This window comes from Bombina bombina, chromosome 2, assembly GCF_027579735.1.
Source record: "Bombina bombina isolate aBomBom1 chromosome 2, aBomBom1.pri, whole genome shotgun sequence".
In the NCBI taxonomy this organism is placed as follows: Eukaryota; Metazoa; Chordata; class Amphibia; order Anura; family Bombinatoridae; genus Bombina; species Bombina bombina.
This window is the reverse complement of record NC_069500.1, coordinates 804,121,300-804,132,286: the sequence shown is the minus strand read 5'-3', so window position 1 is coordinate 804,132,286 and position 10,987 is coordinate 804,121,300.

Below are 10,987 nucleotides of genomic sequence, written 5' to 3'. Positions count from 1 at the left end.
ATGATTGTAAGAAGAAAGGCCTTGTTGTAAATTAAATATTTTTAAATGTTGAAGTTCTCTGTACTATAAAGGGGCAGGAAAAATAGCCTGAATAGAGGATAAGACTAACCCTACTATCCTGGCTATTGTTTTGATTTATACTAATTGTTTTGATAGGGTTTTGGATATTATTTTTTAAAATATTTTTTAATGGATAAACAGAGTTGAATTTAAAGTGTTTATCTGAAAACCCAGAAAAACAAGGGATTTTGAAGAAATAAGAATAGGTTTTTCTTTGTTCATTAAGAAACCTAGATTTTCTAGAAAGGAAATAGTTGTATTTAGCTAATTTTTTAAAAGAAGAAAGTTCTAGTTCATAATGAAAAATTCATCCAGATAAATTATAATCAGAATTCCTCTCATTCTTAACCATGAAATTACAGGCTTTAAAGGGACAGTCTACACCAGAATTGTTAAAAAGATAGATAATTCCTTCCTATTCCCCAGCTTTGCATAACCAACACAGTTATATTAATACACTTTTTATCTCTGTGATTGTCTTGTGTCTAAGCCTCTGCAGACTGCTCCCTTATTTCAGTTATTTTGCCAGACTTGCATTTTAGCTAATCAGTGCTAGCTCCTAGGTAAATCCACGAGCGTGAGGGCAATTTTATCTATATGGCACACATGAACTAATGTCCTCTAGTTGTAAAAAAAAAAGACAAAATGCATTCAGATAAGAGGTGGCCTTCAAGGGCTAAGAAATTTGCATATGAGCCTCCTAGGTTTAGCTTTCAACTAAGAATACCAAGAGAACAAAGCAAAATTGATGATAAAAGTAAATTGGAAAGTTGTTTAAAATTTGAATCATGAAAGTTTATTTTTGACTAGACTGTTCCTTTAAAAGTATGGTAAAAATCGAAGGTGCAGAAAAGGCCAAAAGGAAGACAAGTAAAATTTAAAAACTGGTCTTTCCACCTAAAGGTTCAATATTTCCAATGGGACTGATGTATTGGAACGGTAAGATAGACATTGGAGAGGTCTAGATGAACTAAACAATCGTTGTCTATTAAAAATTCTCTCAAGAGATGAATACCTTCTATTTTGAAATGATAATAGAAAATTAAGGAATTTAAAGTTCTTTAATTTACTACTGGACGAAATTGTTCTTTTTCACCAAAAATAAATTGCTTAGAAAAAGATCTGGAGAAAAAGAAACTTAAACTATGGCCTGTTTTTTTTAAATATTGTCTATCTCTTCTTGAACCAGGTTGTTGTCTGGTGTTGAAAAATGAATGGCATTGGGGTAAGCAATTTGAATTGGACTGGAAATTAATTCTATGAGTACCCCCAGAGTTAACTAAATCACCCATTGATCTTGAGGGATGACATTCCAATTCTGGGAAAACTGAAGAAGTTTTCCACCAATTATATGAGGGCAATAGAAAAAGTTAGAAAATTTAGAATTACCTTGGGGGAAATGGAACCTTTCTTTGGAACGAATATCCCTCTGGTTCCAAGGGTAAGATCTGGAAGAGAAAAATGAACTGGAGGGTACTTGGATAGGTCTCTGAACACCATAGTATGGTTGAATGTATTGGCGTATCTGAGTGAATGGTTGTCCGAAAAATTAAGTTTGGATGGGAAAACAACCTCTTATTCTCCCTGCCCTGTCAGAGAAATTATTCTGAAAAATTTTCTTAAAATACTATTTTACTTTACTAAAGGGGGTAAAAATATTGGCATATTTATTTAAATCTTTCAAATATGAATCTCCAAAGAGGAGACCATCATCATCTGAATGTAATTTATTGACAGCAGAATAAAAAAATTTAGAGTAAATTTTTCTTAATATATTCTTACGTCTCTCTTTTGTAGTATTACCTATAAAACATATGATTCTATAAACCCATTATCTTACTATTACAGGATCAGTTAATTCATTTTCAATGACAGCATTATCTGCCAATTCAAATAATATAGTAATAGGACCAATAGAATCCAACAATTTGTCTTGACAAAAATTCCAAGATTTATCAACTTAATTTTGTACCCAGGGGTACTCATACATTTTAACATTTTTGGATCAATCTCAGGAGTAATGCTGCTGTTTTTAGGAAATAGAGGCCTAGGACATTCTACCCTCGTTTTATTCCTGGATTTAAGTTTTAATGGAGTTCTAATTTGATATTCAACACATTTGGCAATATCTAGATCTGGACCCCATTCTACAGACCAGGGATGGCGAAATGAATCCGTATTAAACCGGAGATTACGGGAAGATGTGTTTCAGATAACAGATGTTATTACTAGTTAAAACAGCATTAGAGGGATAATGTCTTTAAATTGCAGTTTTGGATGTAGAAGCTTTATCCTATATAATAAAAGGCCAAGTTTGTTTGTCCGATGCAGTCATGCGCAGTAGAGACTGCAAGAAGACAAACATACCTTGCCTTTAGGATCTGGAAGCAGAGCAAAGAGGGTATGAGGAAGCGGCCGTTACGTGTGGCGAGGGCATGGCCGGGTGGAGCGGCTGTGATTAGGGGGCGTGACCAGCGGGAGTGCCGTGATGGGGAGTGACCGGGTGGGCATGGCCAGAGCATGTTTGGACGGAGTGGCTGTGACAAGGGGGCATGGCCGACAGGAGTGTCATGATGGGGCGTGGTCATGCGTGATCGGGCGGGGGTGGGCATGGCCTGAGAGCGCAAAAGAGGGGGAGAGAGCGCAAAAGAGGGAGGAGAAAGTGCAAAAAGGGGGGAGTTTAAAAGAGGGTGAGAGAGAGTGCAAAAGGGGGGATCAAAAGAGGGGGAGAAAGAGAGCAAAAGGGGGGAGAGCAAAACAGGGGGAGAGAGAGCAAAAGAGGGGGGAGAGAGCGAGCAAAAGAGGGGGGAGAGAGAGAGCAAAAGAGAGGGGAGAGAGAGCAAAAGAGAGGGGAGAGAGCAAAAGAGAGGGGAGAGAGAGCAAAAGAGAGGGGAGAGAGCAAAAGAGAGGGGAGAGAGAGCAAAAGAGAGGGGAGAGAGCAAAAGAGGGGAGAGAGAGCAAAAGAGAGGGGAGAGAGAGCAAAAGAGAGGGGAGAGAGCAAAAGAGAGGGGGAGAGAGAGAGCAAAAGAGGGGAGAGAGAGAGCAAAAGAGAGGGGAGAGAGAGCAAAAGAGAGGGGAGAGAGAGCAAAAGAGAGGGGAGAGAGAGCAAAAGAGAGGGGAGAGAGCAAAAGAAAGCGGAGAGAGCAAAAGAGGGAGAGAGAGAGAGCAAAAGAGGGGGAGAGAGAGAGCAAAAGAGAGGGGAGAGACAGCAAAAGAGAGAGGAAGAGATAGAGTGCATGAGAGAGGTGGAGAGAGAGAGAGCGCATGAGAGAGTGGGAGAGGAACATAACAAGTTTCATCAGTTGGGAGGAGGACTTCCATTGGGGGAGGAGCAGTGCAGTTTACCTGCATGACGGTGTGGTGAGAGAACGCCGAACCATCATCTCCCCGCTCATAGCCATTTACCCCGCCACACTCGCAAGGGGAACAAGAAAGTCTGTGGTGCTTGGTGGGGTTTCGGCCCGCCTGAGTTTGGAGCCCTCCTAAGCTGAATATGGCTTGCGAGCCTATCGCAGTACTTTTAACCTTTTCTGGAGACTTTCCATAAATTACACATCGTGGGCTAAAAGGGAGCAAAGACAGCTGGGACTCAGGAATAAAACTTTAGCGGCAAAGATATTGGACTGCCCGGAGGTGACTGCCTAGTCGGTATACTCCAGCTTTGTTTTTGCCGGATATCATAAAGGAGAAGCTCCTGCTGGGAGCTGTGCAGTACGAGCTGCATACCTGGGATAAGATATAAAGGAGCGGTTTTGGGAACTTTGCTTATCAATTGCTACAAAGGCAACAAAGTAACCGGGAGTATATACAGCAGTCCCGAGGTCTACTTTTTGCAGCAGCTAAGTGCCTTTACTTTTTGCAGCAGCTAAGTGCTAGTCTCTCTCCCATAAATATTTTGCGGCAAAGTTATTGCTCGGAGGTGATTTCCTAGCCGGTATACTCCAGCCTAGTTTCTGCCGTATATCACAAAGGAGAAGGAGAAGCACCTGCTGGGAGCTGAGCAGTACGAGCTGTTCACCTGGGATAAGACACAAAGTAGCGGTTTTGGGATCCTGGCTCATCACTTACTACAAAGGCAACAAAGTAACTGGGATTATATACAGCAGTCCCGAAGATTATTTTCGCAGCAGTTTAGTGATGTTTCTGAACTAGTCTCCCTCCCAGGATCAAGCGGTTGGGAGCTGCAAGAAATCTGCTTATCCTCGCGTTGTGGATGGACAGGAGTCCGGTAAAAGCAAGTACTCTCCCTTGTTACACAGTAGCCCTAATACAAGGCATTAATCATCCGAGCCCGAGGGGTGGAGCAGTGTCATTGATATATGCTCCAATTTTGCTGTACTCTTTCCCTACAGTTTGCTTTAAATTACCTACATATTGGCTTTGCAAAATTAGGCTAAGGAAATAGTAAAACCAATATTAACTTCGGGAAAAAAAGGCTTTGCGCCACAGAAGGGAAGTTTTTCCAGAGTTTTTTTTGGTTGATATCACAGCTGTCTAAATGTGACATTAACATTTATATGGTGACTTTATAAACTTTAATTTAAAAAGAAGAGAAAGAAGGAAAAAAAAAAGGAAGGGGAGAAAGAGTTAGAAAAGAAAAGGGGCTTGTTTTATTTTTTGTCTCCCCTGGTTATTGGTTGAAACTCTGTTTACTTAAGGAAAGGGGGAAGAATCATTACCAATTGGAATAAGGAGGGATTACTTTATGTTTTTCCGTGAACTAAGATGGTTACTTTCTGTTCTAGTTATGAGAATGGCATTTAATGGGTAGAAAGATAAATTGAGAGAGAACTAGATATAGCTATATTGTTACTCTTCAGGTCTAATCTGCTGGGGACAAACTTTTGGGCGGTTCACTTAATTGACATCCTGTTGATGGTAAAGCAACTTAGGTTGAGTAGATGTCATATATTGCATTGTAAATCCTGGAATGCTGTTGTTGAGATTTACAGAATTCTTGGCATCACATTTTTCCATAGTGAGCCGCTATTACTCATCCTCTACCAGTGTGGAAATATTGTTTAGAATTCATTAGCATAGACAGAGCCATCCTGCGAGTATCTCTTTATATTTAAGAAATAATACACTCTCTATTTAGAATAAGGGTATTGGTCCAAGTCAGGGGTATATTTAGATACATATTAAAAGCAAGGATTTTAGGGCCTGATTACAATGGTTTCATTGGAGATATTATAGGGCAACTTAATATCTATTATACAGGCTTAAACTCACTGAGTTCCGAATTTTTTTCGGACCACCCATTATAAGTAAAGAGGACTATATTGCTGTTTTTTTACAGTATCTCACGTTTGAGCATTTGTCACATTTGTATTTGTGCATCTAATTAACCTTATTTACACTTGTGTTGCTGATTTGAACAAAATTTGTAACTTCTTCTTTTTTTTTCTTTTTGTCTCACTTAGTTTAAACACGCACCTCCTTTTTTTTTTTCTTTTTCCTCTCTCACATTATAACTTTATTATATGGAAAAATTTGTCACACACATTAATTCTTCATCACCTAAAATGCCTGTAAAAAGTAAAGATAAAAAAACTAAGTTGCCCGAGGCTAATTTAGACACTACGGATGACTCTATGGCTAGGAATATTGATAATCAGACCCTGATTGCTCAATTATCAGAACTTTTCTTCCCCAATTTGATATGATAAAAAAAGAACTTGGTACAATCTCTTCAGAAATATCTGTTCTCTTGGCAGAAGTTAGGCAGTTTTCTAACAGAATGCTAGAGGCTGAGAACAGAATTAATGAATTAGAGGACCAGGTTAATACCCAAGGTAATTCTATTGTCAAACAAGAGTCTAAAATTAATAACCTTCAATTGCGTCTTGACGAACTTGAGGATCGTTCAAGATGCAATAATATTAGAATTGTTGGTCTTCCTGAATCAGCTGAATATGAAGATCTGATAAAGTTCACCTCATTGGTGCTGCCCCAGGCTCTTGGCTTTCCACAACTGGCCTTACCAATCGCCGTTGAGAGAGCACATAGAATGGGCCCTAAGAAGTTTCATTCTGAAGGCCCTACTAGGAACAGAATGTGTATCTTCAAAGTTTTAAATTTCCAGGATAAAATCGAGATAATGAGATTATTTAAAAAAAGTGATCCCCTTATATTTGGGAATAGTAAAATCTTACTATTCCAGGATTTCTCTACGGAAACCTCTCTAAAAAGGAAGACAATGGCACCCTTCTGTACTCAACTTATAAACAAAGGAATAAGTGCTAGGATGGTGTATCCGGCCAAAATTATAGTTGAGCACAGTGGGTCCAGATTAGTCTTTTCTGAAGTTGATGCAATTAAAGAATTTCTGGAAGACAAGTAAGATATTTTTCTTCTCTTCTCCTTGCTTCTCTCATGGCGAATAGTCGGAATGTACTCTCAAATGGATACATATTGTTCCCTACAATGTTTCAAATTTAAATTCATGAGTAGAGTCATGTATATAATTTTTCTTTTAAGATATGATGTTAATATAGTGTTCTTTTCCCTTTATTGGATGAAGCTGTTCCCCCTTTTTTTTTTTTTTTGAGTTGTTTTCCCTGTGTCCGCGAGGAAGGAATAGGAATTTTTAAGGGTCTTTAGTGGATATTAAAATGTTATCTTGGAATGTAGGAGGGATTGTCTCTCCTATGAAGCCTAAATTGATTATTAAATTACTGGCTAAAGAGAAACCGGATATTGCCTTTACACAGGAGACTCATTTTACAGAACAGGAAGTCACTAAGCTCAAGATAAAATGGGTAGGTGAGGTAATCGCCTCCTCATCTAGAAGGAGAAAATGTGGTGTAGCAATTTTGATCCATAAATCTCTTGACTATAAGATCTTACGGGTGGAGACGGATTCTGCGGCTAGGTTTATATTATTACAAATTCTTATTAATAATACTAAATTCATTCTTTGCAATGTTTATGGCCCAAACAAATTTAGCAGTGAGTTCTGGGAGAATATCAAAGTAAAACTTTTTCCTCATATTAAAGAAAATCTTATACTTGGTGGAGACTTTAATATGACTATATGTCCAGAATTAGATAGATTTTCACATAAAAATCTTCCAGAGATTAGGAGAAGCTCAAAATACTTTTCTAGATTCTGCCAGAAATTACATGTTATGGATATTTGGCGTAGTCTTAACCCTGATATGTTGTGTTTTACATGTGAGTCTAAAGCCCATAGGACATTCTCTCGGTTAGATTTGTTTCTAATTTGTGAATCATTATCAATTCGTAAAACAGAGGCAGGAATAGGTGAGATTTTGATCTCGGACCACTCGATTATATCTTTAGTGTTAAATTGTCCGGATAGGTTCAAACCAAAAGCTCCTAGGGTGTTCTTCTATCCACGCTATCTTTACAATAATCCTAGGTTTTTATGTTGGATAAAAAAGATATGGAAGGATTATTGTACGCGTAATATTTCCTACTTTCATAAGATAGAAACCTTCTGGGAGGCGTCAAAAGCTGTCCTACGAGGAGAAATTAAGACATTCCTTGATGTCAGAAATAAGAAACAATGGGCCCGTGATTTACAATTAACGAATCAGGTTAAAAATGCGTATAAAAAATTTCATAGAGATCGTTCAACCAGTAATTGGAATAAGTATATCGATCTAAGGAAGGAAAGAGATATATTCTTAGCACAAAAACATCTAGAGGAAGAGACTAAAATGAATTTACATTTTAGGAGCTTTCACGGTAGCTCAGCCAAAATTCTTGCCAGACTGGTTAAAGCAAGGAAAAAGAAGAACTTCATACCCATTTTACAGGAGGGAAGTAGGCGATTTACAGATTCAGAGGAGATTTGTGGATTCTTTTTTAAATATTACAAGCAATTATATTCTGTGGGAGATTTTAACTCCACCAATCAAGAGAATTTTTGGGCTAAGATAATCTTACCTAAGATCCAGAAAGAGGAGTTAGAATTTCTTAATGCTCCGATTACAAATGAAGAAATTGCTGAAGCTATAGATCTAGCTAAACTGAATAAATCAGCTGGCCCAGATGGGTTTCCAGCTGAATTCTATAAAAGCTTAGCTGAAGAGGTAATTCCAGTACTAGAGAAATTGTATAATAGTTATTATGTTTCTGATAATCCAATTTCAATTTTTTATTGCAGCAGCAAACATCTAATTAATTCTGAAAAAAGGGAAGAACCCAGAAGATCCAGCCTCATATAGGCCAATCTCAGTGCTCCATGCGGATTATAAAATTCTAGCATCGATCATTGCCCGAAGATTGGTATATTGTCTGGATAAACTTATTCATTCTGATCAGGCCGGATTTATGACAGCTCGGAACTCTGCTAAAAACGTCCGGAAATTGATTACCCTGGTAGATTATATCTGGAATAGTGATCAATTTAAAGATAAAAGTGATTTAAAGGATATTGCTGTCCTTACTTTAGATGCTGTCAAAGCTTTTGACAGCATTGTGTGGACACACCTGTTTACAACACTTGCGAAATTTGGCTTCTCAAATAATTTTGTGCATTTTGTCCGGAAAATCTATCTGAATCCAGTTTCATTCCTACTTGTCAACTGCACGCTATCACCTAAAATAATCTTAGAGAGGGGGACAAGACAGGGTTGCCCCCTCTCACCTCTCTTGTTTAACATCGCTCTTGAGCTGCTCGCAACAAGGTTGAGAGAAATTTTGCCTGGGATTCCAGCTCTAGATCAAAATTTAAAAGTATTACTCTATGCGGATGATATTTTTACATAATACCTGTGATACAATCCCTAAGGTAATAAGCACTTTAGAGGAATTTAGTTATTTTGCGGGTTATAAGATCAATATGGATAAGAGCAAACTTATGTGGCTAGGTAAATACAATAGGGAACAAACTAATTCAATGTTTCGTACAGTCACAGCTATAAAATATTTGGGGCTGGAAATTCATAAAAATCCCAAACATTGGTATTCAGCAAACTTTGGAGCTCTTTTTCAAAAGATTAAAGAAGATCTTGAGTTATGGGTAGCCTTTCCTTTGTCTATCACAGCTTCTATTAATTTGATTAAAACTATAAATTTTCCCCGGATTCTCTATCCTATGCAAAATTTGCCGTTAATTATTATAAATAAAGATCTACGGTTTTCCAAATTTATATGGAAATCTAAAAAAACACGCATATCTTTGAGCAGATTGTCACAAAAATTTCCGAATGCTGGTTTAGCTCTTTCTAATGTTAGACTTTATAATTTTGCTACATTGCTTAAAATAGCAATGGATTGGGTTGCACAAACTAACAGGGTTGCTTCCTTCGATTTTGAATCTCATTTGATTGCTCCTTGGTCTCTGAAATCTCTTCTACATTGCCCTCTGCATAAACTCCCTCTAAATGTTTCCATCCTACAGTCATTTAAAAATCCTATCCGAATCTGGCAAAAGTTTTGTCATATGTTAGGAATAGATCCTCTCTTTTCCGACTCCTTACCCATTAGGGGTAATCCTCTTTTTACTCCAGGAATAGATCAAAAAGTATTCCAAGAATGGCAGGACAAAGGTCTCAAGGATATCCATCAGTTATTGAATGACCAACATCAGATTCTACCCTGGGAAATGATTTCCCAACAATTTTCTCTTCATAGGGGGAACTGTTTTGCGTACATTCAAATTCGTCATTATGTTTGCTCTCAAAGTTGGTACTCTTCAATTAGGTCTGAGTGGTCCGAGGTTAAGAGCTGCATTCAGAAATTTATAGCAGGAGATATATCAATCTCTTTAATCTATGATATTATGCTCACTAAACAGGGCATACTGGCTGGTGAAAAATTAGTTAATTCATGGCTATCTCATATTCCTACAATTGATCAGGATAAGATCTCCCATAGTCTTGCGATGGTGGCCAGTTACCCTATTTCGGTAAGTTGGAAAGAATCTCATGTTAAACGAATGAATAACTTTTATTTATCTCCCCTTAGGATAGCTAACTTCTATCTTAACAAAGGGGCTGACTGTGCTCGTTGTTCATATGGTAAAGCAGATCTCATGCATATGCTATGGTTCTGCCCCAAAATAAACCAACTCTGGCAGAAAATCCAACATTGGTTTAATAGAGTTTATAATGGGGCATGCTCGTTTTCCCTGGAAGATATAGTTTGTTTAGTACTCAATCCCAAGACAGATGCGAAAACACGAATCTTAAACATTATTATATTAACCGTAAGATACAATATTTTCAAATTTTGGATTGCTAAGTGCCCTCCTAGCTTGTGGTTAATTCTTAAGGGGATACAATCCCATATTATATATGAATCTTTTCATTTATCTCAGGCTTCGGAAAAAAGAATTAAAACATTTTTGGTAGAGTGGGCACCTATCATTAAGACATATCCAATACAACTCCAGCAGCAGCTTCTGTCTCCATTTGTTTCTTCTATCAGCTTTGCTGAACTAGTCTTGTTACAGGTTTTCCCCGGTTCTTGGATCAGAAACTTTAGAGATATACCATAAGATTTAAAGTCAGGAGCCCCTGATTGTACGGCAGATCCTCGCGGGTCCGGGGGTCTCCCCTTTTTTTTTCTTCTTCTCTTTCCTTATTTTTTTATTTTTAGATATATAAGACAAAAATAGCCAATTAAATCATATAAGATCTTTTTTTTTTTCTTTTTCTCAGGACGGAAACACTTTTTCAAATGTGTTGTTATTATCTTTTTATTGTATTCTGAACCAATTGGTTTTATTATTCTTTGTATGTATTGATACCGAGAAGGTACAAATCTTTTTCCGTCCTGTGTGACTCTTGTTCATTGTTTTACTTTTTGGCTATGTATAATAAAGAAATTATAAAAAAAAAAAAAAAAAAAAGAGAGAGAGTGGGAGAGATACAGCGCATAAAAGAGGGGGGAGAGAGAGCGCATAAGAGAGGGGGAGAGAGAGAGATAGCAAAAGAGAGGGGGAGAGAGAGAG